Source organism: Haemaphysalis longicornis, unplaced genomic scaffold (assembly GCF_048455015.1).
Source record: "Haemaphysalis longicornis isolate Haplotype H1 unplaced genomic scaffold, Haemaphysalis longicornis Haplotype H1 scaffold_9, whole genome shotgun sequence".
Taxonomy (NCBI): Eukaryota; Metazoa; Arthropoda; class Arachnida; order Ixodida; family Ixodidae; genus Haemaphysalis; species Haemaphysalis longicornis.
In genome coordinates, this window is record NW_027526460.1 from 67,211,281 (window position 1) to 67,238,591 (window position 27,311).

At 42.8% G+C, this 27,311-nt stretch overlaps 1 long non-coding RNA gene across 1 annotated transcript; it reads right to left on the reverse strand.

Annotated features, from left to right (window-relative positions):
• Window positions 1-3,021: 3,021 nt before the first annotated feature.
• LOC144151780 (uncharacterized) lies at window positions 3,022-17,873 on the reverse strand. Its single transcript, XR_013318968.1, has 3 exons — window positions 17,719-17,873; window positions 6,430-6,581; window positions 3,022-3,106 (listed from the first exon to the last, which is right to left on the reverse strand). It is a non-coding gene; the product is annotated as an uncharacterized LOC144151780 (long non-coding RNA).
• Between the last annotated feature and the right edge of the window lie 9,438 nt (window positions 17,874-27,311).

The window sequence follows — 27,311 nt, forward strand, 5'->3', positions numbered from 1 at the left end:
TATGTATTGTTTATTGCTACATTTTGAAACAAAGGACCGCCAGCTGCAATATTCGTGAACTCTGCAAGCGATCTTCAACAATGTTCAGAACAATAGTCCGTAGCTTGTTTAGGCGTACACCATGCAACGTGGAGAAACTTTTCGAGGTAAAAGTCGTCAATTTTTTAAAATTTTTTATAGCGGTAAAAACACTGTAAAAATGGTGCGCAATTTCAATCTCAGACACCTTCGGTTATTATAAGTATTTCAAGCACAAGGTCAGAGGAAAGACGTAAAGGAAAAGAACATTCGCCAACTTCCAGCAGTTAGCGCATGTCCCGGTACTTTACATACTTTGTCGCAATTCCTTCGCACTTAAAATCGTTATTATGCAGTGCGAACTTGCTCACGTGCATACTTCAGGGTACAGCACTTATTCATAAAAAGAGGTATAGTAGTTAGCGAATAAAATATCCGAGATCTGCAAGTGAAAATAAGGCCACTGTAAACCAGCCTGTTGGTATACATAGCTTGCACTAACGTCACTGTTGCGGCCATCTTGGAGGACCGCTTGGACTGTGGAAGGCCATGAACTTATCTGCCGCTCTTATCTCGAGTAGCACTGGGAAAGCTGAGAGCAGTACTCCAGATTGGGCTGTGGTGACGTCACATGCAAGCTGTGAGTTGTTTAACCTTTCAACTAAGTAAACTAAGAATTTGTTCAGTTCCTTCACGGCTGGAACGGAAATGCTACACGGCGTCAGTCATTAGGTCGTGCATCTTACTCCAATAACGCGATTGAAAAAAAATATTTGAAAGTTTTGAGTATGTTCAAAACAAATCAAGAGAATAAAGCCTATTAAACTCACGCAATTCACTAAACGTGGGAGCGTCACTGCCATACTTGCGGCTTGAGCAATATTCTCTGAGTGGTTTGTGAATTAGAAACCTGACACAAGGCCCCATTGTTGCATTCAAATAGCTGGGTAATAATTGTAGTTTCTCAGACAATATGCGAATCTCTTTAATAATAAACGTCTCTCACAGGAGCCATATTTCCCATGAAGACCCAGTATGTTATTCAGGAAAAAAATAGTTGGGATAATTAATCAGAATCCTTATTCCGGGACATAATTTGACAGGCCAGTGGTTCTTTTGTTTAAAATCGTTAAATACAAAAACGAACACTCAATTATGCGGTACTGTATTAAAGAATGGAAGCCTAACACTTCACTTTGCTTTTGTGAGGAGATATTTCAAAGCTCATTATTGCCTCCAAATGTGCAAATATCCATGAATTTAGGTTTTATTGTTACAAAAACTCAATTTTGTGTTCTTACGATGGTTTTAATGACCCGGGTTATTGATGACGGGAAATAGTTTGTGACGGCGGCATAGACGTTTGAAATGCGAAGCATCTTTTTCTCTGGGCTATGTCCGTTGTCCGTTGGCGTCCGCACCTCTCATCTTGATCCCCCTCTCTACGCCAGCTGTGCGATAATGCGCTTCTCATTCCGTCCTCCTCTCCACGCCAGCGGCGCGATAGCGCGCTACTTCCTCCGTCCTCCTCTCCACGCCAGCTGTGCGATAGCGCGCTGCTCCCTCCGTCCTCCTCTTCGCGCCAGTGCTATATATAATCGTGTGCACGCGCCGCTGCCTCAATTGCTTCGTCGGATGTCTCGCTCCGGCGTCTGATGAGTACCGACAGTCCCGTTAGCGGATTGGCTGACACAAGTTCAATCAGCATCCGCCAACCAGTTAACAGAGCGATTTGTCAGAGGGGAACCCTGAGGTGATGAGAAGCATCGCGGAGTTTCCAACAACGTTAACGCGATGTGGGTAACCAAGGCAAGTGAAAATAAAGGGAACTCCGCGATCCTTTGCAGCACCTTAGGGTTCCCCTCTGGAAGATGGTGTAATTTTTTTATTCCTAAACCACAATAATAATTAAGAATGTCACATATGTCATATATATATATTTTACCAATGTGTAGATGAATTGAAGCTTTAGCAGATTACAAATATTTTGTGGAAAGCTGGTAAAGTAATTGAATAATATTTCGCACTATAAACTACCCATATTGTGGCCACGTAAGCAAAGCCTCTACCGCGCGCACGAAGACGAGATCGATGCCTAGACTCACTCAGCAACCAATGTCAGGCAATACAGGCGCGAAGGTTCTGTAATACAGTCGTTGTTTGTAGCGCAGGCAATGCTTGCACCATCAAAGCAATGCAGCTACAGAACGTAACCCGGGCAACAGCGCACAACCCAGCACCGTATGTAGGGGAATTCCCCACTGCCATCCTCTGGTCGGGCCGGTTATGGCGTCTTGTAGGTTCCAGGAAGAAGGAACGTCGCCGTTGTTATTATCTTAGTTACACTAAAAAATTGGATTGCCATTGTTACTACAGAAAACCAGCCCATTTTAACGTGCAACGAAATACGAAAAAAGATTTAACATAGCCTAACCGCCCCCCCTCACAAAAAGCTCGGGGGCAGCAAATGCATCAGCGCGGTCCTCTTTTTTGTTGTTTTGAGCGCCCTTTGCGACACAAAACACTGTGAGTTGGTGTTCTCAGTTTAATACCGAAAATAATTTCGAGTAGTTCTATACCTAGAATCTAGTCAACCACAGAGAAATTTCTGAAATCAAGGGTGTAAAAATTATGCGACTTCCCGCGCCTAAGCTACAACCATTTTATTTTTATTTGGTGAACTCTGTATATGAATATACAAGCTAGAAGAAGTGTGTAAGTTTTACGAATATATTTGCGCCCGAAAATATCTTATGTATCATTCGCGACATGATTACAGGGTACTTTTGAGTTACGGCATAAAAATCATTAAAAGTATATTTTTACGTTACTAAAGAGCTTCTCAGACGCCATTCCTTGGCATCAAGTATTATCTGAAAATACCGTTGCAAATATATTTTCTTTTGAAATAGAAAAGAATGAGATCGTGCTTTTCTACTGACAAAAATAGAATGTTCAGGACGCCTATGCTCGATACATCGATCTCGCAGTAGGCCTAGCCATTCACTTACGTGGGTTAAGGGACACGGTGAGCGTGGGATTACCCCACCGTGGTGAAGACAAATTTCCGTAAAGGCGTTCCCATACCCTGCACAAGAACAAACGACCGAATAAAGTGTATTAAGCCATTGATAAAATGCTTGGTATGAATGATCATACAACCCCAAAAACAAAACTCGTGCTTTCGGGATGACGTTCCTGCCAACTTGGAAATGCATCATTTATGGGCACAAGCAGGGTGTTCACTATATTAGCCTTGAATGCTGATCTAGCATAAAAATGCTTACAGTTCTTATGTTAACAAAAACGCGTATCCAATACCGGCAAGAATGCTTCCTTCAAAAGCAAAGTGAACCCTGTATCCTTAGATGGAACGCCGGATTCTCTTCTTTTGCTGTCTCTTTCCTGATTCCGCGATTGCTTTCTACGCATATTCATTCTTAATGTTGATTCTCTCCCAAACATTCTCCAGAAAAGGCTACTGTCATGTGTGCAAACACTTAGATTTCTTCGGCCACTTGACTGCGGTTTTAATTTTGGAGGGCTGTGCGGAGACAGAAGCGGCTAAGTGAAATGAGTTCAATACTTGTCGGGAAAGACCAGTGAAGTCTAATAAAAGTGTAAAGGCAGACCTCGGCAATCAAAGAAAAAGCATATATTATGCTCACAGCATTTTGGAGCTACCCTTTAAACAATTTTTCTTACTTATTACAGGCGCTACAACTTAAAGGTGTTTACCGTGGGCAAGTGGGAGATGCAGCACGGACACCAGGTGCTCCAAGCAGGACTATTCTAAAATTGTGTTGTTTCACGACATATTGTGAGCTTCAGATCGGCTAATTACTGAAAAATAGGGTCTTCTGTTTCCGTTTTTACGCATCTGAAGCAGCTAAACACAGCAGTAATCGGTTCAGGCTTCATGAGCTTTTCCATTTTTTGTCTCCTATTTTATTTGTGTTTTGCTTTCGAGTTTTAAGTTTTGAACAAAGTTATTTCGCATTCTTGTCACCGTTAAGTCAATTGTCTTGTTAATTTCATGTGCATAATAAAAAAGGAAGCAAAGAGGTCTGTTGTGTTATGCTGCTCAACGGTTTTTGGGAAGTCAGGTAATTGCGTCTCAAAGTTGATGCAGTGTACTATTTGTACCATGCAGCTTGATTTCTGTTTTATACGTGTCATTCTACAGAAAAAAACCTATTTTGCGTACTATAAATGATTTTCCGTGTAGTATAAAGTATAAAGCAGAACTCAGGCCATGATGCAACTCATAGAATAATAGGCAATGGCCATAATTACTGGCCAGAAAGTCAGAAATTTGCACAAAAATAGCATGGAGGCCACGCATACGAGTTATATTGGTAATATGCTTTGCAAAGCAGTGTTCCGTACGGGCCTTCGAGAGCTTCACCAATTGCTGGCTTGTGACCTTTCCCAAACAACTGCCAATAATGCCAGCCGAGGTAATGCCACGCTCGGACACGCTGGCTATTGATAATATACCATGCTTAGGCTTGGCACTTTCCACAGCCTGGTTGCCTTCGTCTGTCTCCATGAGCTCATCCAACGCAGGTATGTAGTGCTGGCTTCTGCGGTAGTAACCATCATCTCGGGTACCTGAGAGGCTACACAAGATAGGTTCACCATAATGTGAAGTCTTTCTCGTATAACAGCAGATCTGGCCACAGTTGTCTAGTAGTCGGCCGGCACCTCTTAAGATTTGCCAAATCAAAATTTCGGCACTCAGTCCCCCGTCGGGAGCTTCTGTAGAGCACCCGACCTCGGTGGGGTCAGCCCAGTCGTATAGCAGAGGGTGCTAAAACTGTCTGGGTCCAGACAGGCTGCATATGAACTGGACCTTGGTGATGTTAATTGTACGAACCCTTTCTAGGGAGGCAAGCTTAGCTCTACTAATTCAGGTGCTCTGGGGCACTAGCTGGGATATAATTGGGTTAAAGGAAGTTAAAAGAACAAGAGAAGGCTTCAAGTTAACGTAGAATTCTTCAGCAATAATGAAATAGTCGCAGCCGCAGTGATCAAGCTACATAAGCATCGCAGGTTAAAGATAGCACAGGCGTACACGCCAGGAACTAGCTACGATCGTAACGCGTAGAACTTCACTACGACGACGTGGAATGAATCAGAAATTAAGAAGGGCACCATACAGCTCACGAATCTGATGGGTCACTTTAACGCAAAACTCGGTAATAAGCAATTCGGGGAAAGCTCAGTTGGAAACTTTGAAATGGGCAATGACAACAGTGGGGGAGATATACTGGTGGGACTGGCCGAGAGAAATATTCTACTGTTGAAGAACACATTCTTCTACAAACGAAGGAATAGGAAATGGATATAAAAATTTCCTGATGCTAAAACAAAAAAAGGCGAAATCTTCTTCATTTCAAGTGGCCGCCCAGGTATTTTGCAGAAAGAAGATGTTTTAAATAAGGTTCGGAGCACCGACCACAGGATCTGCCAATGCAAGGTAATACTGAATCTCAAGGGACAAAAAAGGCACTTCGTGAAAAGTAAGGAACCCAGCATAGAATCAGAGTCAGGGCGAAGGAGTTACGAAGGCGAAGTAAAACAAACCAGCATGTCTGACTGCCTCCCTCTCCCATTTCCACCATGCGTCACCGCCGAGGAGAATCTAACGCGGGCTCAGCATACTTCCCTACCCCTCACACTCTCATCAACTTTCCTCCGCCTTTTAAGTGCGATGCACTTCTTAAGCGACCCTGAACCTGCGTCCACCGGCGATGTCCGCATAGCATACCCACGTGGGGGATTGGCCAGGAATCTCCTCGTCTTCCTTGGCAACGGGGGGAGATGGGCGCGCGCTGCCTGGCCGCTGACATGGCACATACCCACGTGGGGGATTGGCCAATAATCGGGCGTGAGAAGGGCTAATGCACCCGCTTAAAGGAGTACTGACACGAAATTTCAAAGCTGAGATCCGCTCTAGCAATCAAGTACAACGACAACACAAATAGGTGTCTCTGAATAAATGCATCTTTCTTTCTTTGTAGTTGTGTGTGTGTGTGTGTGTGTGTGATCTCTCTTTCGCGAACATTACCGAACCGCGCAAATTCAACTCGTGCATTCGCACTTTCACATTCTTCCCCTCGGGGAAATGCGGGGAATTTTTTTCTTCTTGTCTTCGTCTGCTCGGTTATGACGCCGACGCATTTGCCAAACCACAATAACGCACGCCGAACTGCTTCCTACTAAAATAATGACGCCTGAAAAAACTTGCAGAAGGATACCATTTCGAGATTTCATAAAGAAACAAGTTATAGTAAATCTTTTTGGACAATTTTATGTAAGATATATGGCGACTGGGTGGCACAACTTGTATTTAGGCATAAATTACCATTCATGTTAACGTGACCCCTCCAGTGAAAGTGTACTTACGTATAGTCACCTCTAACGAAACTTTCTATACACTCGTATTTTTTCCTTGACAAGTGTACTTTTTTCCATGCGAGGCATTCAACCCTTTTTCCCTCAATAATCGGTTCTACAGTTTGCACGAAGACCCATATTGGACTGGTAGTATCCAAAGCCTGCAAAAAATATGTGTAACTTGAATTACTCTCCGAGCCAAAACATCAGGAATAGCACGAAGTAATCATTTGTAGAATGACGTGCAAAGGTTAGGTTTGGATCTTTCTGAAGTATATGATAACTGGAAATACTACAAAAAATGATGTACCCATCCGACAAATGCCGACAATGGTGGAGCGCGAAGCTTTGTCGTGACGGATTCTTTGTTTGCCATCTATACTTTCGAAGCCGCTTCGACAATGTCAAAATAGACGAATCAGATAGACTCCGGCTTCATAACACGAGGACTCATGCTCGATTCCGGCGAAGGGGAGCTTTTTCTCTTTCATTCCCGCAATCTCGTGTTACAGATGCCATCAGAGATAACAATAAAGATTCGCTCTGATAACCTCTGTGAACATTGACCATATCAACGGCATCACACGGTGGTAGCATGGTTGGTCGAGATACCAAAGCGTGTAAAATATGTGTACTATTTGTTACTTGTCTCATTTACGAGTAAAATTGCACTAAATTACATATTTCCACCTCCTGTCTATACATGTTCTTCTAATGGAGGCGTGTGGTTATAGAAAACCGGCGGAGCTTGTGCTTTATTGAAACCATGCGAAAACAACCTGTATGATGACGTCGCGCTCAAATCATAAATACCCATTGGAATTTTCACAATAGTACGTATCATTACTGGGTCTGTACTTTTCTAGAACTGAAAGAAAACAAATGTTATGACGTTGGTAGCCTCAGCAATAACCTCCGAGGAAACCTTACAGAACATGTGGCCGAATTAGCACCTAGGGTACAATGGTTTGAGAATGCTACCAAATAGAATTTAATACAACAACTGTAATTTCTACGCTGTGCCCATGCACTTCTCGCACGAAAAGCCAATGTCTGAAAAGTTTCTTCTCATGTTTAGATGACGTTGACCTGGTTTCTAAATTTTAAATGTTTTGCGCAAAAAAAAAAAAAAAATATTCCCCTTTCGCAGGTTCAGCTCACGCTAGAGTTTCTTTTTCTTTGTCCTACTTCTAGGGCGTTTTTACTACATCCCTACGTTTCACTAAAAAAATCATAAAGGTGGCTGCGAACGCAAGAAAAACGGCTGGTTTTTGATTATGGAACGACGACGTACTTCAGTCAAGTTTTACCTCCCAACCCCTGGTCATTGTGTCACCGTTTTTTTTAATCTACATGCAAGCATGTCCGTATTTTTCAGGATTTCGCGCATCCCGGTACCGCATAATATGGGCCTGTGATAGCCTCTCCCTATCCAGGCACCAATTCCATGCCGTTCTTCTTACCATCACCTTAGCACCAGCAAGCGCTATGAGGCCTTCCTTCGGGACCAAAACCTCGATATAAAAAAAGGCCTGGCCTGCTTCGACGACGGCATTGAACCTCCACCCAAAAGGAGCCATGCTGCCTGATGAACGACGGAGACGTATCCGGCCTACTCGCCTAGGCTGTGGCCAAATAAAGTGATTCCGTCTATCTGTATCTCAGTAAGCGGCGTTGAAAATAATAGGTTACGGTTTCAATGCAAGTAGCATGAGCTCCTAAGAAAGGCATGGCGATACAGAAAAGGCCGCGCTACCCTAAAAAGTTGCGGGCACGTTAAGTGAACGCGGAAGTTATCTGCATAATCGTGTAATGTAAGTTGCGCCAGCGGAGGCGAAGGTAAAGTGGTGATTGGGACAGAAAAAAGCAGCAGGAAAGTTTATCAAATCATTTGAGCTCCAAAAAAAGTCATGTTGTGCGTAAAAACTCCACTTGGTTTTCCAGGGATTCAAATTGACAAAACCTGCTTTGAATTCATCATGTGATTTCCGCGAACGTTGATGAAGCCTCGGTGCAACACAAGATTACTGTCCCATACAAGAAACATGTCTTGGTAAGCCGCTGTGCCCCTGTTTTTCAGGGAGGACACGCTTTCACCAGTCACTTCGTTTGACGGCTGAACCCAAACGATACATCAGGGGACTGATGCTGTCTGTGCAAAATGCAGGTTCTCTAAAATGCTTGAAGCGAAGTACGGCGACCTTAGAGGAATAAGTGCATGCTCTTTTTTTCACCTCGAACAGGCACTGCAAGCAAAGATATCTGCTATTAGCTCTTGCTTTAACGTAAGCTGCGTCCAGCTCGTTACCTCTCCTTTCGAAATAAACAAAGTAAACGCTTCCCAAGTGCCTTTTTTCATAACAAATGCCCGGTGTCCATGTAAAACTAAACTACTTGCTTTGTTTCATGCCGCACAAAAGAACCTCCTGCGATTAGCTCTTGTTTCCCAGAATACGACGGACCCGACGGGATATTCAGAAACCTTACTCTCGCAGGTTTCTGAATATTGCCCATGGAAGCCATAATAATAAATCGCACTTAGTATTAGGAATCCGTCCATCATGTCTAAATTTGGAGGTGAAAGCCGTACATATCAGTGTATCATGGAACGCAAAAGGTACAAAAAAACTTAGGAAGGAGACATGATTTCACAGAAAGTGTTAGTGCGAGCGAACGATCCTGCGAAGTAAAACTCTTGGTTTAACCCACATAATCACACATTCATCCTTGTAAAACGATGTTTTATGATGACAAGCAGCAAAATGGGAAATGATTGCACGGCCGTCGTGGCCTAAATGGATTGGTGCGAATGTACGAGTGTCAATTTCATTTCACTTGTCACTTTTCTGCGTAGCTCTCACAACAGTCATGATCTTTGATTCCCACAAAGCGTTGTTGCTATCACTCACGTATTAGAGCCAGCATGCCCAGCATACAGTCGCGGTCTGGGCCATGTTTTCCTGTCGCGAAGACACTACTTTTAGGCGTGACAATTTTGGCACGCCTGGCTATCCTCGATGTTCCGGTACTGTTTTTTAGCAATTATGATCCTTCATTTTCATGTGCTCGTTGTGCGTACTTTGCCGTCGAACCCCTTCCAGGCCAGCTGGAGGCGCACGCCAACGCAAAAGGTGACAAAATTTCCTCGGCTCTGCGGTAACGGTGAACTGCCTTGGGGACTGCGACGCCAATATATGCGTCGATATGCAGTCCTTTTGTTGTTTTTGACAGAAACCCACTATGTTCCTTCTCACCATCGGAGCGGCGGGGAAGAGAATATACCAGACACCCAGCGGCACAGTCGGCCAGGGAACACCCGCAGCAACCCATAAAAGGCAAATAAACTGCCGCTTTAAAAAGTAGCAGGAATGGAAGAGCCGAAGATTCAGAAGAGTGCTCTGAAAAGGGCGATATAGCCCACTGGGGAAAAAACGGGAGCGCTAAAGCGGAGTCAAGCACAATCTTACGTGCAAGAAGAGCCATCTAAAGAGGTGAACACGAGTAACTCCTGGCGATGTTGAGGCTACGAAACAAACATGGGAAAGTGCTGTCCAGAAGTCTGCTTAGGCGTGGACGGGCACCTCCGTAATGTTTAAATAACGCCTGTGCCACACGGTAGCCTTCTGTTTACAGTTTTACTCTCGCCCACAACGGCTCCATTTTGTAATTACAATGGTGCACTCGAATGGCAGCCGGTTCAAGGCCTTCCGAAGGGCATTAAAAGGACCGTGTAGCAGAGGTATAAAGGTTTGACTGATTACGAATTCTAAAGCGGAGGCCGTACACAGGAATGAAGCCTGCCGTAATGGAGGGCTGCGGATTAATTTCGACCACCTAGGGATATTTCACGTGTGTTTTCGCTATTTAAGAAAAAGGCACGGGCATTTTTGCTCTAAAGGGACACTGACGACAAAACCTAAGTTTGTCAAAAGGTATATCAGAGTCCCCCCAAAACGAATACACCAGTGTCAGGTGCACTACCATAAAAATATTGTCGTAAATATTAAATAAATGAAACTATCAGTCACCCAGCAGAGATGACAGAAAGAGTGACTGAGCGGATGTGCTCAGTGTCAAGTGACATACAAGCTCTCAAAGAAACAGGTAACATATTTCGTTGATTATAACATTATTAATTCATAAACAACTTTCAATGTACAGGCCCATTTCAAGCAATGCGACATTTGCAAGCAGCCATGCCATAGCGTCGGGGTTGTTTCGATGGTGATAGCGGGTTCGGCGTAGTTTTATAAAAGCTGCGGCGTAGTTGCATGCTTGTGGCCTTCAATTCTGCGCATAAAAAGGCAACTCTACGTAACGGCATCTGTGGAGTCATATATCTAAATGTCTTTTTCGAGTATTTGGATGCAGGTACACACATGACTGCGCAGTAATAACACGCCAACGAACCGGGGTCGCCATTCAGGTGCTCGTACACAGCAGCACCTAGGCCCGTTTCCACAAGAGGCATTGGGCGCTCTTACAAGTGTAACTAACACATGTCGCCGCGTAGTCAAACGTATTGCGTCGAAGCGGCGAACACCCTAGTATTTCTATCGATACTGCAGTGTTCTCGCTGCGTTTGCTGTTTCAGACAGTTCGTAGGTAAAATAAAGGGTCCGTGACACATCCACATTGTTTAAGTACCAACGCACGTGCCCTGCCGTACGAAGATTGGGGCACACAAGGCAGCAGGTATATGGATGTGTACGGAGCGCAAGTGGCTTTGTCGTATGCATCGAGAGCGCGACCAGTGGCTCCTTCGGTCCTTATGCTTCGCTTGGTAGGCATATTTATTCTGCTAAACCACACCACCGTGTGAGAACGTCCCGTCTCCGTTTGCATCACGCGAAACGGTATAAACAGGCGCAATGGACGAAATGCGTTTTTTTATTCGTAGTTTCTTAGAAATTAAAGGTTATTTCACCACCGAATAAACACTCACAGGGCTACGGGCAAATTGAACGTTCGTTTGAACCGAACTCGTCACTGGCCTTCGTTGTCCCTTGATGCCTCCAGCAGAAATAGGACTCCGCGGCTAGGACTCTGAAGGGCGTTCTTGGACTCAGAAGTACAAATACTTAGCAACTGAGCCACCGCGGCGGGGTACAAAAAGATGCCCATATCGGGGGAAGGTCCAACTTGGCTTTGTCTTTGAAATCTTCGAGGGTTCTAGGCATCCTTATATAATTTTCTAATTCCCACCACCAATTTTACCATTCTATAAGAATTTTTCAATACACCATAGCTGACAAAAATTTACCGTCAATTCTTAGCTACTCCTCTTTACCCACAAATCAGCCGTGCCATCTGTGGAGACAGTCAAAGATTTGAGAAACATTAGAGAAAGACAGAGAAAAAATTGGCAGTATTGTCATCTTCACCGCATCTCAACGCTTGTGCTAATAAGGTACGTTCGGTAACTACACACTACGCCAGAGCAAAAGGACGCCGGAGTTAGATGTCCTGATTCACAAAATACACTGAAAAGATAAGTTTTGAAGAACTGTAACGGAAAAATTGTACGTCGGCAGTCATTGCTTTCCCCTTTTCTATCAAATTACCACGTATTAAAAAAACGGACTGAAATATTTCAACTAGGCTTCAAATAAAGCATGAGCCTAACAGCTGTTCTTACGCTTCCGGAACTCGCCAGAATGGCTAGCCTATCAGCTACAGTTGCGCTTTCAGAAATAACCACTCAGCAGAGCCTGAATGGGAAAACTTTGCATGAAATTCTGGAAGCCCTCAAATTATGCATGTAATTGTAGTACTTCCTCAGACCACATTTTAATCTTTTTTTATAAGCAAGCCGTTCACTACTGCCATGTTTCAGGCGCGTATATTGGTCTGAATAAAAATAGGGCGGCTGGTAATTTTCAATTCCCTAATTTAGGAGCATAAGTGGAACCGTCAGCAGTTTTTCTACTAATAAAATTACTATTACTACTACGAAAATTACGGCAATAATATTACACGAGCGAACACGGATGTTTTATCAGGGGGTATTATTGCGGTTTCACCAGAGCCAAAAAAAGTGCAGATACTTCTTATTTTGTGTTCTATAGCTTACACAACTTGCCTTTTGTGCTTGATATAGCATAAAATACAATTAATATGAATCAGTTGCGTTAACTCAGGACAACACCACAGGTTTTCTTACACATAATTCAAATCCAATCAAAACAAATCAAATTTTATTTTCAACAATACAATGTTGAAGGTCACGCTGGCAGAAAAGCTGCTATACGCAGCTTGACGGGGCCAGGGGGCCCAATATAAACTTCAATGACGTGCATGCATACAGTGATAATTAAAAACAACAAAATTCATACAATCACGTAATATACCAAGTCTATTTTTGAAAAAAAAAAACATCTGTGTAAAAGCAGCATTGAATTTGCAACAGAAGGGGAGCAGGCAATCGCCGACAAACCATTTCCCGTACTTTACACTTACTAAAAGCATTCAACAAACAGACCGACAAAATGTGCGAATAAAACTCTGTACACAACATTTACCTATTGACATAAGCATCACGAAGGGCATGTCGCGTAAACGTCCGCCCTGAAAATTCGACGCTGTTTCTGTTTAATATGGACAGAATGTTATGTGCAAAGCTTGGAAAAAGTAATTAGTTCGGCGATATGGTACTAGCCACATATCAGGTTTGCGAGTTTAGTAATTCTGGGTCCGGATTGTTAGGCAAGATAATCGCTTCAGGAACTGCTGATTGAGAGCATCAGAAAACTAGAATTGGAAAAGCAGGCGGTAATCGTATAGATTATCGATTATTATTAATTTATGCTGTGCAAAAAGTGCTCGAGTGGGATGAAGGTAGTGTACGTTTTTAATGCAGTGAACGGACTTCTTCTCTAAGAACTTTAGGGTGGTATTATTATTTTTTGTTGTGGTGTCCCAAACCAACGTGTAACAGTTTAAACGTGATCTAAAAATACAGTGGTGAATTTTAAGTTTGATACTGAGTGGGAAGAAGTCCCGGCACCGATAGAGTACACCCAGAGCAGAAGATAATTGTTTGGTCAACATTTGGAAGTGTGCATCTCAGCTCATGTGACGTGAAAGCACCACCCCCAAAACTTTGTGTTGCTCTACTAAATCGATTTTAGAATTACCAAGATAAAGCTCTTCCGTAACGGATACACGTTTATTTTTTGGTGTGAACAAGATAGCTTTTGACTTTTTTGTGTTGATTATTAAGCCGTTTGCTTGGGACCACTCGCGCAGTTTATCTGGAACAGCATTTTCAGCAGAGAACAAGTCAGTAACGTTATCTGAGGACAGAAAAAGGCTCGTGTCGTCAGCATAAAAGACAAATAGTGAACGGTTATCGATGCAAATGAGATTGTCGGGAACCGCGGGGTAGCAGTGCAGCGCAAGAGAGAGAGTACCAGCGTGGCAGGCTTTTGGAATCGAACTGCCAGTGCGTGCTCATGCACCCAGCACGCGCAGCTCGTCTCTTTATTGTCGTCGTCTTTAATAGCCGGCACCTTGGCGCCGGATAAGAGCGCTGACAAAACGGCGCTACAGGGCCCCCCGGCCAGACGGAATGTCGAACCTCACGTGACGGCGAGGCAGATGAACGTTGGATTTGGAGGCGAGGAGTTGAGTGTCTATGCCTGTGATGTCTAAGCGGAGTTCGTTGGGTGGCGTCTCGAGGTAAGCCGGTTTGAGGCGGTCCAACGAGACGACTTCTTCTCGGCCATTCAACAGTATGGTGGCGGACTTCTGGGTCTTGTTGAGGACACGGTACGGCCCGTCGTAGGAGGGAGTAAGAGGCGCCTTTACAGCGTCTCGCCTGAGGAAAACGTGTGTCGAAGACGCCAAGTCGGGATGCACAAAGATGCGGTCGTCAGAAGACCAAGGCGGGACCAGTCGCAGGTGCTGCATGCACCTGCGAGGGCCCGATGGCGCGAGGTTGCTGGGGTCGGTCATGTCTTAGTCCGGGTCACCACTGTCGGGAACCGCGGGGTAGCAGTGCAGCGCAAGAGAGAGAGTACCAGCGTGGCAGGCTTTTGGAATCGAACTGCCAGTGCGTGCTCATGCACCCAGCACGCGCAGCTCGTCTCTTTATTGTCGTCGTCTTTAATAGCTAGCACCTTGGCGCCGGATAAGAGCGCTGACAAAACGGCGCTACAAGATCATACACGTATACGTAAATAAAAAAGGCCCAAAACACCTCCTTGTGGTACACCGCACCATATTTGTTGAAATGACGACTGATACCCATTTATCGCCACGCAGTGTTCACGTCCGTTGATATAAGATTGCATAAGTGAATGCGGCACCCCACGAATTCATTACTGATTTCATTTCTGACGTAATATATTGTGATTTAGTGCGTCAAAAGCTTTGCTGTAGTCAACAAATATCCCCAGAGTTAGTCTAAGCTTCAATGTTTTTTTTACTACCAATTCCTTCTGTACTAAGAGGGCGGACTCGGTCGAATAGCCTTTCCTGAAGCCATGCTGGCATTGAGACAAAATTTTGTGTTTAGAAAGAAAGCATTAAGGCGGGACAGAATAATTTTTTCTAGAGCCTTTGAAAAAATTGGAAGAACCGATATAGGCCTGTAGTTGGCGGCATCGTTCTTGTCCCCTCCTTTGAATATAACCGACAGTTTCGCTCATTTCATGTTAGCTGGGGAGCATCCGGTTTTCAGGGCAAGGTTATAAATATGAACTAGGTAATAGCAGATGACGTCGAGGACATGTTTGGCGGGGATAATCTCTATATTGTCAACATCGACACTTTTGCTATTTTTAAGGAACTCAAAAGTGCGTTGCACTTTTCAAAAGTCTGTTGGCTGCACGAACACGGTATCAGGAATGTCGCACTGAACACGGTACGATGGAACACTGGGAGGTACGGTACTAGGAATGGTGTTGATGTAATGAGCATTGAAGTGTTCGGAGAGAGCAGTATTATTCAGTGCTTGGCCGTTAACAATGATTTCAAATTTATCATTTGGCACGGTGCGGGAATTCAGGGTATCATTGATAATTTTCCAGACATGGTGTGGACGCGAAGTTTGAGCCTCATAAAATAGCTTCTGGTAATAAATGGTTTTCGCCTTGCGCAGCTCAGCGGTCACCCGGTTTCGAATTTTCTTAAAGGAAACGAGGGTAGAAATGTTTCGTGTTTTTAAGAATGAGCCATACAGTTTGTTTTTTCTTCAATAATTTTAATAAGTTCAACATTGATCCGGCGTTTTCTTACACGCCTTGGGGGCTCTAAAGTTTTCATTGGAAAGCAAGTATTGTAGTGCTTAGTGAATATGGTCAAGAAAGAATTGTACGCATTATCTGCATTGGTGCTGTTCATAACTTGTCTCCAGTTACTGAAGAGTATACCATTTCGGAGCTTTTCCAGGCCGCAATCAGTGATGCTTTGATAGCTAATCTTAGGAGCTATCGGTTTACGTCGTGATGCGCATTCCGAGTAGGCCAAGAACACCGGGGAATGGTCGCTTTAATCAGAGTTAATCCTGCCCGCTGCCGTAACAGGCGTGTCATAATTAGTAATAAGTAGGTCCAGAATAGAGGAACTTGTAACGGTTAGACGAGTCGGTGTTTGGATAACGTTTTTAAACCCGCAAGCAACAATGCGGTGAATCATGTCGTTTGAACATGAGCTATTGCCAAGAAGCTGTTGATGTTAAAATCTCCGCCAAGGAGCAACTGGCGCTTTTTGTAGGACGCATACTCAAGTAGGCCATCTACAAAGCTTTTAAACTGTTCAGTGTTACCTGAAAAAGGCCGATACAACGCACAAAAAAGCACGTCATGTTGCTGCACACAAAGAGCTTCATAATCTTCGGTTACCGAAGAGAAATGGGGCACTTCCTCAAAAAAGCCTGCGTCGCAAGAAATATAGATGGCGATGCCACCGCCACGCGAATTGGTGCGGTTGGCAGAGAAACAGTTGTAACCTGGTAATGTAGGTTCTCTGTTAAAGGACTTAAACCAAGTCTCCGTGAGCATAATGACGTTAAATCTAAATAAAAACTGATCAAGGAAGAAACAAATTGGTCGTATTTTTTTTATAATGAACGGGTGTTGAGATGAATAAGAGAGGTGGTCTTTTTCGCACGAGCACACAACTTAATACATCGTGGTTGCACGAATTCCTGAAAGAGGATGTCATGAGACGCCGAAATCACGCCGACGAGACAAGCTATGCATGTGAGGGATACGTACTATGGCCTACAAAATTTTAGATAGGTCACCTACTGTGTCGATGTGAATGCAATCTGCGCCATTAGATTTCCATGCCAATATTTTGCCATTTCGGGTTCATACGTACCGCCAGTTCGTTTCTCGCTTCTTTGCTATGGCCAAAGATATTAGGCGTTTCTGGCTTTGGCATAGGTGTTCCGTAACGAAGACAGGAGCACTGTTATCTAAGGGGGAAGAGCCATCCGCATTCACGCCTGGTTCACCACATCGCCCCAAGAAGCCGTTAGTGATGCGCTTCTTTCTAGCCTTTTCCAGAACCTGGTCTCGTTTCTGGCGGCTCTTAAACTGGACTATGATGTGATGATGTTCCGCATTACGCGTAGGCACGAGGTGGCATGCTTTAATGTCCTCAGGTAACACTGTCTCCTCGATGGCGGTGCCAACCTTCACAACCAATTCCGTGAGATTCTCAGAATAAGTCTCGATGACTCCTTTCAGTTCTAGATTGCAACGGCGAGAATACTGCTCGTTATGCATCATCTTTTTTTCTAGCTCTTTGAGGCGTTTTTCATTTTCGTTTAATTGCTGCCGCAGTCGCTCGGTTTCGTTTTTATCTCCTTGTTTTCTTTGACAACAGTAGCCAACTTTTTTCTAAAGTCCTCAAAAACTTTGTTTTTGTGAGTCATGCTTTTGACCATTTCGCGCATTTTGGCCCGTACATCGCGATTATCGCTGGCACGAGGAGTTTTCGTCATCTCACACTTTTTACAAACAATACAACAATCTTGGCAGCAGCAACGACGCTTTTTTGAAACAACAAGACACTTGGCTTTCAAACCAACCTGCGCAATGGGACGAGCCAAGCGTTACAGCTGTGCTCTAGGCGTCATCGCAGCTATATCATTTTACGTAGCTATATCAAATCACGGCTATATTTTAGGTTTATGACTACATATTTGTGATTGAATCCATTCAGATTCATTGCGTTTAATATCTACACGGTTAACTTGGGTTTGCAAAACTAAAAACCGTTTGGTTCTCCGTAAAAAGAAAGGCCTATCTTTCGGCTTTTGAGTTCTTCGCAACACAAATAACTCACGTGATACAAATCTTCCAAGGTAAGCCATGTAGCAGCGTGCCCAAAGGAAAGAACTAGTATAGACAAAATTAGTGAACGCCACATATCAGCAGCACCTTATGAGCATTCAAATTATGCAACTTTGAAGCTCTCCTTGAAACCTGCAACAACGTCGGGTCATTGGCAAAGGCTTAAGACGTTCTCTCCGGTACCATTTTTAGAAGCATTATTTAGGGTTCAATGTCAAAGGGAAGGTGGTTGGAAAATTTATGTATTGTTTATTGCTACATTTTGAAACAAAGGACCGCCAGCTGCAATATTCGTGAACTCTGCAAGCGATCTTCAACAATGTTCAGAACAATAGTCCGTAGCTTGTTTAGGCGTACACCATGCAACGTGGAGAAACTTTTCGAGGTAAAAGTCGTCAATTTTTTAAAATTTTTTATAGCGGTAAAAACACTGTAAAAATGGTGCGCAATTTCAATCTCAGACACCTTCGGTTATTATAAGTATTTCAAGCACAAGGTCAGAGGAAAGACGTAAAGGAAAAGAACATTCGCCAACTTCCAGCAGTTAGCGCATGTCCCGGTACTTTACATACTTTGTCGCAATTCCTTCGCACTTAAAATCGTTATTATGCAGTGCGAACTTGCTCACGTGCATACTTCAGGGTACAGCACTTATTCATAAAAAGAGGTATAGTAGTTAGCGAATAAAATATCCGAGATCTGCAAGTGAAAATAAGGCCACTGTAAACCAGCCTGTTGGTATACATAGCTTGCACTAACGTCACTGTTGCGGCCATCTTGGAGGACCGCTTGGACTGTGGAAGGCCATGAACTTATCTGCCGCTCTTATCTCGAGTAGCACTGGGAAAGCTGAGAGCAGTACTCCAGATTGGGCTGTGGTGACGTCACATGCAAGCTGTGAGTTGTTTAACCTTTCAACTAAGTAAACTAAGAATTTGTTCAGTTCCTTCACGGCTGGAACGGAAATGCTACACGGCGTCAGTCATTAGGTCGTGCATCTTACTCCAATAACGCGATTGAAAAAAAATATTTGAAAGTTTTGAGTATGTTCAAAACAAATCAAGAGAATAAAGCCTATTAAACTCACGCAATTCACTAAACGTGGGAGCGTCACTGCCATACTTGCGGCTTGAGCAATATTCTCTGAGTGGTTTGTGAATTAGAAACCTGACACAAGGCCCCATTGTTGCATTCAAATAGCTGGGTAATAATTGTAGTTTCTCAGACAATATGCGAATCTCTTTAATAATAAACGTCTCTCACAGGAGCCATATTTCCCATGAAGACCCAGTATGTTATTCAGGAAAAAAATAGTTGGGATAATTAATCAGAATCCTTATTCCGGGACATAATTTGACAGGCCAGTGGTTCTTTTGTTTAAAATCGTTAAATACAAAAACGAACACTCAATTATGCGGTACTGTATTAAAGAATGGAAGCCTAACACTTCACTTTGCTTTTGTGAGGAGATATTTCAAAGCTCATTATTGCCTCCAAATGTGCAAATATCCATGAATTTAGGTTTTATTGTTACAAAAACTCAATTTTGTGTTCTTACGATGGTTTTAATGACCCGGGTTATTGATGACGGGAAATAGTTTGTGACGGCGGCATAGACGTTTGAAATGCGAAGCATCTTTTTCTCTGGGCTATGTCCGTTGTCCGTTGGCGTCCGCACCTCTCATCTTGATCCCCCTCTCTACGCCAGCTGTGCGATAATGCGCTTCTCATTCCGTCCTCCTCTCCACGCCAGCGGCGCGATAGCGCGCTACTTCCTCCGTCCTCCTCTCCACGCCAGCTGTGCGATAGCGCGCTGCTCCTTCCGTCCTCCTCTTCGCGCCAGTGCTATATATAATCGTGTGCACGCGCCGCTGCCTCAATTGCTTCGTCGGATGTCTCGCTCCGGCGTCTGATGAGTACCGACAGTCCCGTTAGCGGATTGGCTGACACAAGTTCAATCAGCATCCGCCAACCAGTTAACAGAGCGATTTGTCAGAGGGGAACCCTGAGGTGATGAGAAGCATCGCGGAGTTTCCAACAACGTTAACGCGATGTGGGTAACCAAGGCAAGTGAAAATAAAGGGAACTCCGCGATCCTTTGCAGCACCTTAGGGTTCCCCTCTGGAAGATGGTGTAATTTTTTTATTCCTAAACCACAATAATAATTAAGAATGTCACAACCAATATCAATTGAGAACTTTCTGGTTTATAATCTCATCTCTCATCGTTTGCGTTTCATCTATCTATGACTAACGTTTGGTTAATAAAGAAAAGCCAGTTTAGTTCCTCTTAACACAAAATAATTCGCTTGCAGCAGTTCAATTTTTGATATCACAAGTTATCCGAAACAGATGACCGAAGGGTAGCCTTTTGTAAATCTGGACAAAAGAAAGGGAAGAGTGGACAAAGCACCACCGAGTTCCAGAGGTGAGGAATGCCTTATGCGCTTTCAAATGATAACATTTCGCAGCTCTCCTTAAGAGCTGACTCTGCATCTACTGTTTGTAAAAGGCTTAATGTATTTTTTTGCGATAGACCTTTTTCAAAGCAATCTATCGTTCAGTAGCCAAGGGGCTGAGAGATCGCAAATGTTTTGTATTATATATTGCTTAAAAAGGACCGGGATAATTGGAGATCCACTGGAGAGGCCTTTACCCTACAGTTGGCGTAGATAGGCTGATGATGATGATAAAATTTCTTAAGTTGCAAACAAACGGCTGCCGGCTGGTTTTTTCCTGAGCTAGGTAACCTGCGTCAAGGGTGTTGGCAACAATAGTCTTTACCTTGTCTAAGCGTACACCTTTGAAACAGCAACAAATATTCCTGCATAAAATTTTCGTTGTAATATACTTACAGAGGCGAAATGACATCATAAATGAATGAGGTACAATGTTATGTTATCCACCTTCACGTATGAGTATAAATAGGCGTATAGAAAAAAGTACTAAATGTCCCAGTACCAGAAGCAAGAGAAAGTGCACTATAATCTTGTTTGCTCATGTTTTTTTTTAATCAGCAAAGTATTCCGCCATATACAGTCACGGCTGTGAGGGCACTGTGCGGAAAATTTGTCGTTTTTATGGAATATTTCCGAATAATTAAACTGGTGGCTATTTTAGGCTGATGGAACACTTAAAAATTTGCCAGGCAGAGTTATTTACTCTAACTAAACAATCTGCAATCTCGTAATGCCCTCACGACACCCTTTTTGGCAGTGAGATTCATGGAAAACCTCAAGTACTTGCTTTATAACTCTATTCTTAAAACATATTTCCAATTGGTGCTGTGTACGGGAAAAAATAGAGTAGGTCAATAAAGTAATGTAAAATGCACAATAAAGTCAGAAATATAAAGCCAAACTTACACTAGATTTTTTAGCTGCATTCGTCAACGAAACACCATTGCCCCAAGTGTTGAACAGTCGTAATAATTGTTTACAATCCTTCAGGCATCGACAGCGTGCCCCTAGATACACCCAGGAGCAAAATTTACAGAAAAGAAAGCAGCAATTTTGGTTATTTCTCTGCCGCACGGCAGCCCGGGGTACTATGTGCGGTATTTTTGATTACTTCAGTAACTATACGACATCTCGCATGCACATGGCAGTTTGTCGGGCTGCTACCGGAAAAGAAATAACATTAAATTGCCATTTTCTTGGTCCGTAACATTTTACTCGTGGATGTAGAGGAAATCTTATTTGCATCATTCTTCTTGCAAGAAATCCGCAGCAGGTGATAACCCAATACTTCACGTGCTTCCGTTAGGCTTATTTGAACTGCTAGTGGAGAGAGTCACTGGGGAGAGTAGGGGAGGGAGTGAGCTGCCTATTACTGCGTGAGGCATGTCTAAAATCCATCCTAAATTGCGTCTTTAAATTAAACATTGGCCGCCTATCTGCTGTCTTCGCTCCAAATTACTTCTGGAGAGGGTAGTGGTCTCTCGCCGCTTTCGCATAAGTGCGTCTCCCCTTTCAATCGCCTACATTTTCAGGGTGCAGTAGGATGTTTCTTGAAATAATTTTAATTTTCCCGCTTTCTACTGCTGGTGGGTGATCGGTAAGGATCTTTTCTTACTCTATGCTTGAAGCCCGTGCCTCAAGCCACCAGGCTCGACAAAGAGACCTTTTTGTAATTTCTAGTGAGAAAGTATTTAACACGTTTATTCTGTCATGTCAAAATAATTACGGGAACGTATATTTTTTTATAAAATACAATTTCTAGTATCGGTCCTGTATTTCTTTTTACCATCATGCATAAAAGTGTAATTCAAGAATTCTAACTTTTCGCCGAGAGTCTGATTGAGTGTACGGACAGAGAAGTACCGGATAAACAAGCAACGAGATTAAAAAGGTTTGTCCTTAGGTACGCCGAGAGAACATTTCGCTGTAAAAACTAATAAAATCACCTTTGGGACATCCTCGATACATGGCGGTGAAACCCCGCTAGCTAGCTACGGTAAGCAATGGCGTTTCGTAAAGCGCTCCATTTATGCGCAGAACACGTACGGTCGCCACGACGGGTACAGCTCACCGACATAACGATGCCAGTCTCCAAATGTACAGGACGAACCAGGGGCTTTATTAGTGGAATAGTGAGAGCAATTGCCTAGTAGCCGTACAATCAGGGCACCATAATAACAAAATACTAAGACAAACCTCAGCGATATGCTATAGAAGTGCCGCGTGTCTCCAAGGTACACGTGGGCCCCTCACGAGGTGTGCCAATTGGCGCTAACCTCAGCGTACGAACACGGGGCAGATGACTCCGTCCAGAACAAGGCGACAGCCGCAAGACCAGGCGAGCAGCATTGTTCTCCCGCTCGGTGCAGGAGCCGTCCTTAAAAGGGCGCGCGAAAATTGGAGAAATTCCTGGGTGACAGGAAGTGTCGGTGGACACTGACCAATTTTGAAAGCGAGTATCTTGGACTCGTCACGTCGGAGTGACGTGGCGCATTTTCAAAAGCGAGCACGCCCGGTGCACGCCATCTAAAGTCCGCGCTCGTGGGTAGAGGTGAAGATGGTTTAAAGTATCCACAGCGAATATAGAAAAGTCGTTTTTTATGTGCATGATCATTGCCGTTTTTATTTATTACAGTTTTGGTTTCGTAGGAGGAGGACATAGAAATTACTTTCGGGAGTGAAATAATTATCTCTTTTAGCACATTACGAAGGGGTGAGTATTCTGCAGAGCTTCATAGCAGCTGGTGTAGTTTAGAGTTGAGATGGCGACTGCCAAGACGAATTGGCAGGCATTTTGTCTAGTGAAAAATTACAGCTGTAGATAGAAGCTTTCTTTGAGTGGTCAACTGTGTCTCATTTTCGCAGTGTGCCACTTATCTTGTCCCGAGGCGTTGAATTTCGTACGGTGGGATCGTCCCACAAAACGTTTTGATAAGAACATGACCTGAATGCATTATTTTTCCTACAAGCTCCTGGTGTTCATGGTTTTTGGTCTCAGTTTGAGACATACGTCTGACTAGGTGAAAGCGAGAACACTGGGGTGGCCACAAAATATCAACAGTGTTTTTTTTCTCCGAACTGATTGGACATTAGTAGTGTTGTGCAAGGGTGAAACGTGAGGCCTACCAAAACAACTTTAAGATGCGTTGGTGACCCCTATTAGCCGTTCAAAGAAGAATGAATGCAGTAAGGCTAAGCCCTAGGGAAAACATCTTCAAATAAAAACCCTCAATATTTCGGGTGAGGGCACGGGAGAGATGGAAAGAGTTGATACGTTTTCTGAGTTACAGAATTTTGATGTTATATAAACATTGCAGACCTATCAATCGGTTTATTTCGCAGAAATACATCTGGAGAGGTCCATGGGCTAAAAGCAGACTTAACTGTTTGACTGCGCCCATGACCCCTTGCATAACAGTGTCAGTATAACGCACGGAGCCTTTATACAAACTCTAGCAAAATGAAACATATGGATACACACCAAGGAGGTTGTATAGAACTTCCTTGATACACACCAAGGAGGTTTTATACAACCTCCTTGATACACACTGATTTTCCCACAATGAAATACACAGCAGGTAACAGTTTCAGTACATAATTTTGAAAAAATGGAATTTCACAAATTCAAACAAAATGCAAATATGCAACGTCATAACGCTCTGAAGTATAAAACATTAAAATGTATAAAATTGTATAAAATTTATAAAAACGCATCAAGAAAATGGGAGTGGGAGGGGACTGTATAACTAAAGAAATGGGCTATAAGCAAAACCATTTGCACTGCAGGGAGTGATGTTTATCAATCAATACATGGCTGTTTCCAGTTTACTCTTTGGTGTCAAAAAATACTTTTAGCGGTCCTAAAGAAAAATTAGCAGCAAAATCGTATCTATTTAAAATTAATGGCAAGTTGTGCTCTAGTGATTGCAACTTGTAGTTATTGGGGAATTTTCGCTGGTGCCAGTTGTCTGAGTTACGGGTATTGATAGGGTGAGTTTGGGCCTGGAGTGATGCCAAATGTCTGAGAAAGTTTTTTATCGGTAGCGAAGAAAAGTAGAAGGAGCGGACAATTCGGAAATCGTACATGTACTTTGCCTTGATTATGTCGTAACGTGGACAGAAAGTACGAGTTGAACACGAATATTCAAGGTTTGCAATATGGCGAACGGCTTTCCTTTGTAAGATGAGTAGTTTATTGATGTTTTGTTTAGTTGTAATAGTTCATACTCAGATGCAGTAATTTATATATGAGGCAAATAAAGCATTGTAGATGTTCAGTTTAATTTTTTCTGGAAAGAATGGTCGCGTGCGCGCTATCGCGCCGGCTACAGAATATAGGCTTTTACAGGTGGTATCTACATGTTTATTCCAACAAAGCGGGGATTGGAACGTTACACCGAGAATCTTGTGATCATTTACTAATTCTACATCATGATTGGCATATTCAAGTGTACATTTCAGTTCAACTCTTCGGTTGTTAGCTCGGAATAGAACTGCTTTTGTTTTCGTTGGATTAACCTTAATTCTATTTGAACTTGACCAATGAAATAATTTATCCAAACCCGCGATACATTTGAGAAATATACTATTCTCATCAGGACCAGAAAGAAGTATTGTACTATCATCGGCATATATTAAAAATGTTGCATTTAAGTCAATGTGCGTAATATCATTTATATATAAATTAAAAAGCAGGGAACCTAGCACGCTGCCTTGAGGAACACCATTTAAAATTGGTAGAAAAATAGACTGTTCACCAAAAATATACACTGACTGCACTCTGTTTTCTAGATACGATTTATTAGTGTTAGGGGCTTCCCACGAATTCCTGATTGCGATAACGTTTCGGCTAAAATATTATGGTTTAGACAGTCGAAGGCTTTACTAAAATCAATAAAGACTGCTAAAGTGAACTTATTGTTTCCTATATTTGACAATATGTGCTCCTTAATTGTACCGAATTGTGCATTCGTAATGATACTTCTTGCTTCACGATAATTAGACATACACGAAAAGATGAATTTTTCAATACATTTGGAGAAGACTGGTATAACAGATATGGGCCTGTAATATTTAGGGTCATTTTTATCTCCATGCTTAAAAATTGCCATTATTCTTGCTCGCTTCATTTTATCTGGAAACAACGCATGCTGAAAAATTAAATTGTAAATATGAGTTAGAATTGGGGTAATAAATTCTAGGACATACTTAACAGCTTTAATTTGAATGTAGTCTATATCTAATGCTTTACTACTTTTTATACTCATAAACGTTCTGTATACTTCGAAATCATCAGTAGGCTCCAAAAAAACGCTTCCAGTAGGACCACTAATAGGTATTTGGAGAGCAGTAGTTTCACCAGCTGGTACGTCAATGTTTGTAAAGTACCTATTGAAGTAATCCGTAAGAATTGTCCCAGATAGTTTATGGCCATTCTGGACTATGCTTTCGATTGGTGTGTTTATTTTTCCGTGGCCTAGAGAGTCATTCATTAGTTTCCAAGCAACGTCTAGTTGTTTTGAACAAATGTCATCAAACAACTGCTGGTGATATGCTGCCTTAGCTTGTCTTAGCTGATTATGTAGTTTGTTTCGTGCTTTTTTGAAAGCTTTCAGGGTATCTACAGATTGTGTTTTAAGACAGAGATGGTAAAGTTTTTTTTATTATTATTTTTTATATGTTACACCGTAATTCATGGTTTCCTTGTTTTTTTATTACGGGAAAGAAGCTTAAAGGGAAAGTGGGCTGCACGCCTTCTAAGGAATGCTACAAGAAAACTTGAATATTCAAGATTCGGATCGGTTATTTCGAAGCGGCGAGACCAGTTATAAGCGACAACGTCTAATTTAAAGGATTCAAGGGTTTTGGCCGTTATATGTTGTGTAAGGAATGGTTTACGTTGAAAGTTTCTGGTTTGATTTTTACTATGATAGAACGTAAATATTGGACAATGGTCACTTATATCTGATGTAATCGTCCCGCGATCGGACACAAGCGTATCGGCATTGGTTATTAGGAGATCCAGGCAACTTGAAGTGGCCTGGAAGACGCATGGTGGGGTATTAATCAAATTTACGAAATCAGCGGATTGTAACGTCATCAGTAAACTACCACCCATGACACTGTCACCTAATATATTTACGTTCATATCACCTCCACACATTAGAAAAAAATCGTTTTTACTAACATAATCACAGAACTCCTCAATAAACTGCAGGAAACATGGTATGTTCCCATTTGGTGGACGATATATTGCGCATATACTTTCTGTATTAGATTTTAAGGTCAACATTTCATATTCCTTACTGACTGTTGAGAACTCGGAAACTATGCCGTAATATCTGGAAGAGTGTACGTAGATAGCAACACCACCTCCTCGTCTGCCAGTTCTATTAATGAAAAATTTTTTATAGCCATCTAACTAAAGCATACTTTTGTCATTACTATACCAAGTTTCGGTGAGCATGATTACATTGAAACGAAAAGAAAACTGGTTAAGGAAATACTCTAAGTGATCAGTTTTGTTGTTTGCAGAAAGAGCGTTGGTGCAGGATGGAGTTATGGGACTGCGGCGGGGACGGAAGGGATTCAGGCACGTTGAACTGGTAGTTCATTCAGGGACAGCGTTTTGTTTCACAGGCGTGGTAGCAGGCAAGCGAGGGGTCATTTTGGCAAGATAACGTTCATCGGATATGTGTAGAGGGTCGTAATTGTCAGTTTGCTTTGCAAAGATTTTCCCATTGTAGCTCCAAACCGATTTCCAGAGGCATTCGTGTTTTCGTTTCACAGCCATTCCGAGAAGCCTTTTCAGAGCAGGACATAAATGTTCGTTCACGTACACAGGGGCCACGGTGTCGAGACCAATGTCCTTGTGGTTGATCCTCGTTTTCTTTCCCCTCTTTAGAACCGAGTCGAGTTTTGTCCGCGATTTGAATTGAACAATGATGTTCGATTTTAAGGGATCGCGAGTGGCCACCCTGTGACAAACCTCAACGTCAGAGGCAGCTATACTCTCACTAATTGCCGTTCCTATCTTGGACACGATGTCGAAAAAGGATTCATTTTCACTTTTGAGAACACCCTGTATCTCAAGATTTGTGGAACGCGAATACTGCTCTGACTGAGTG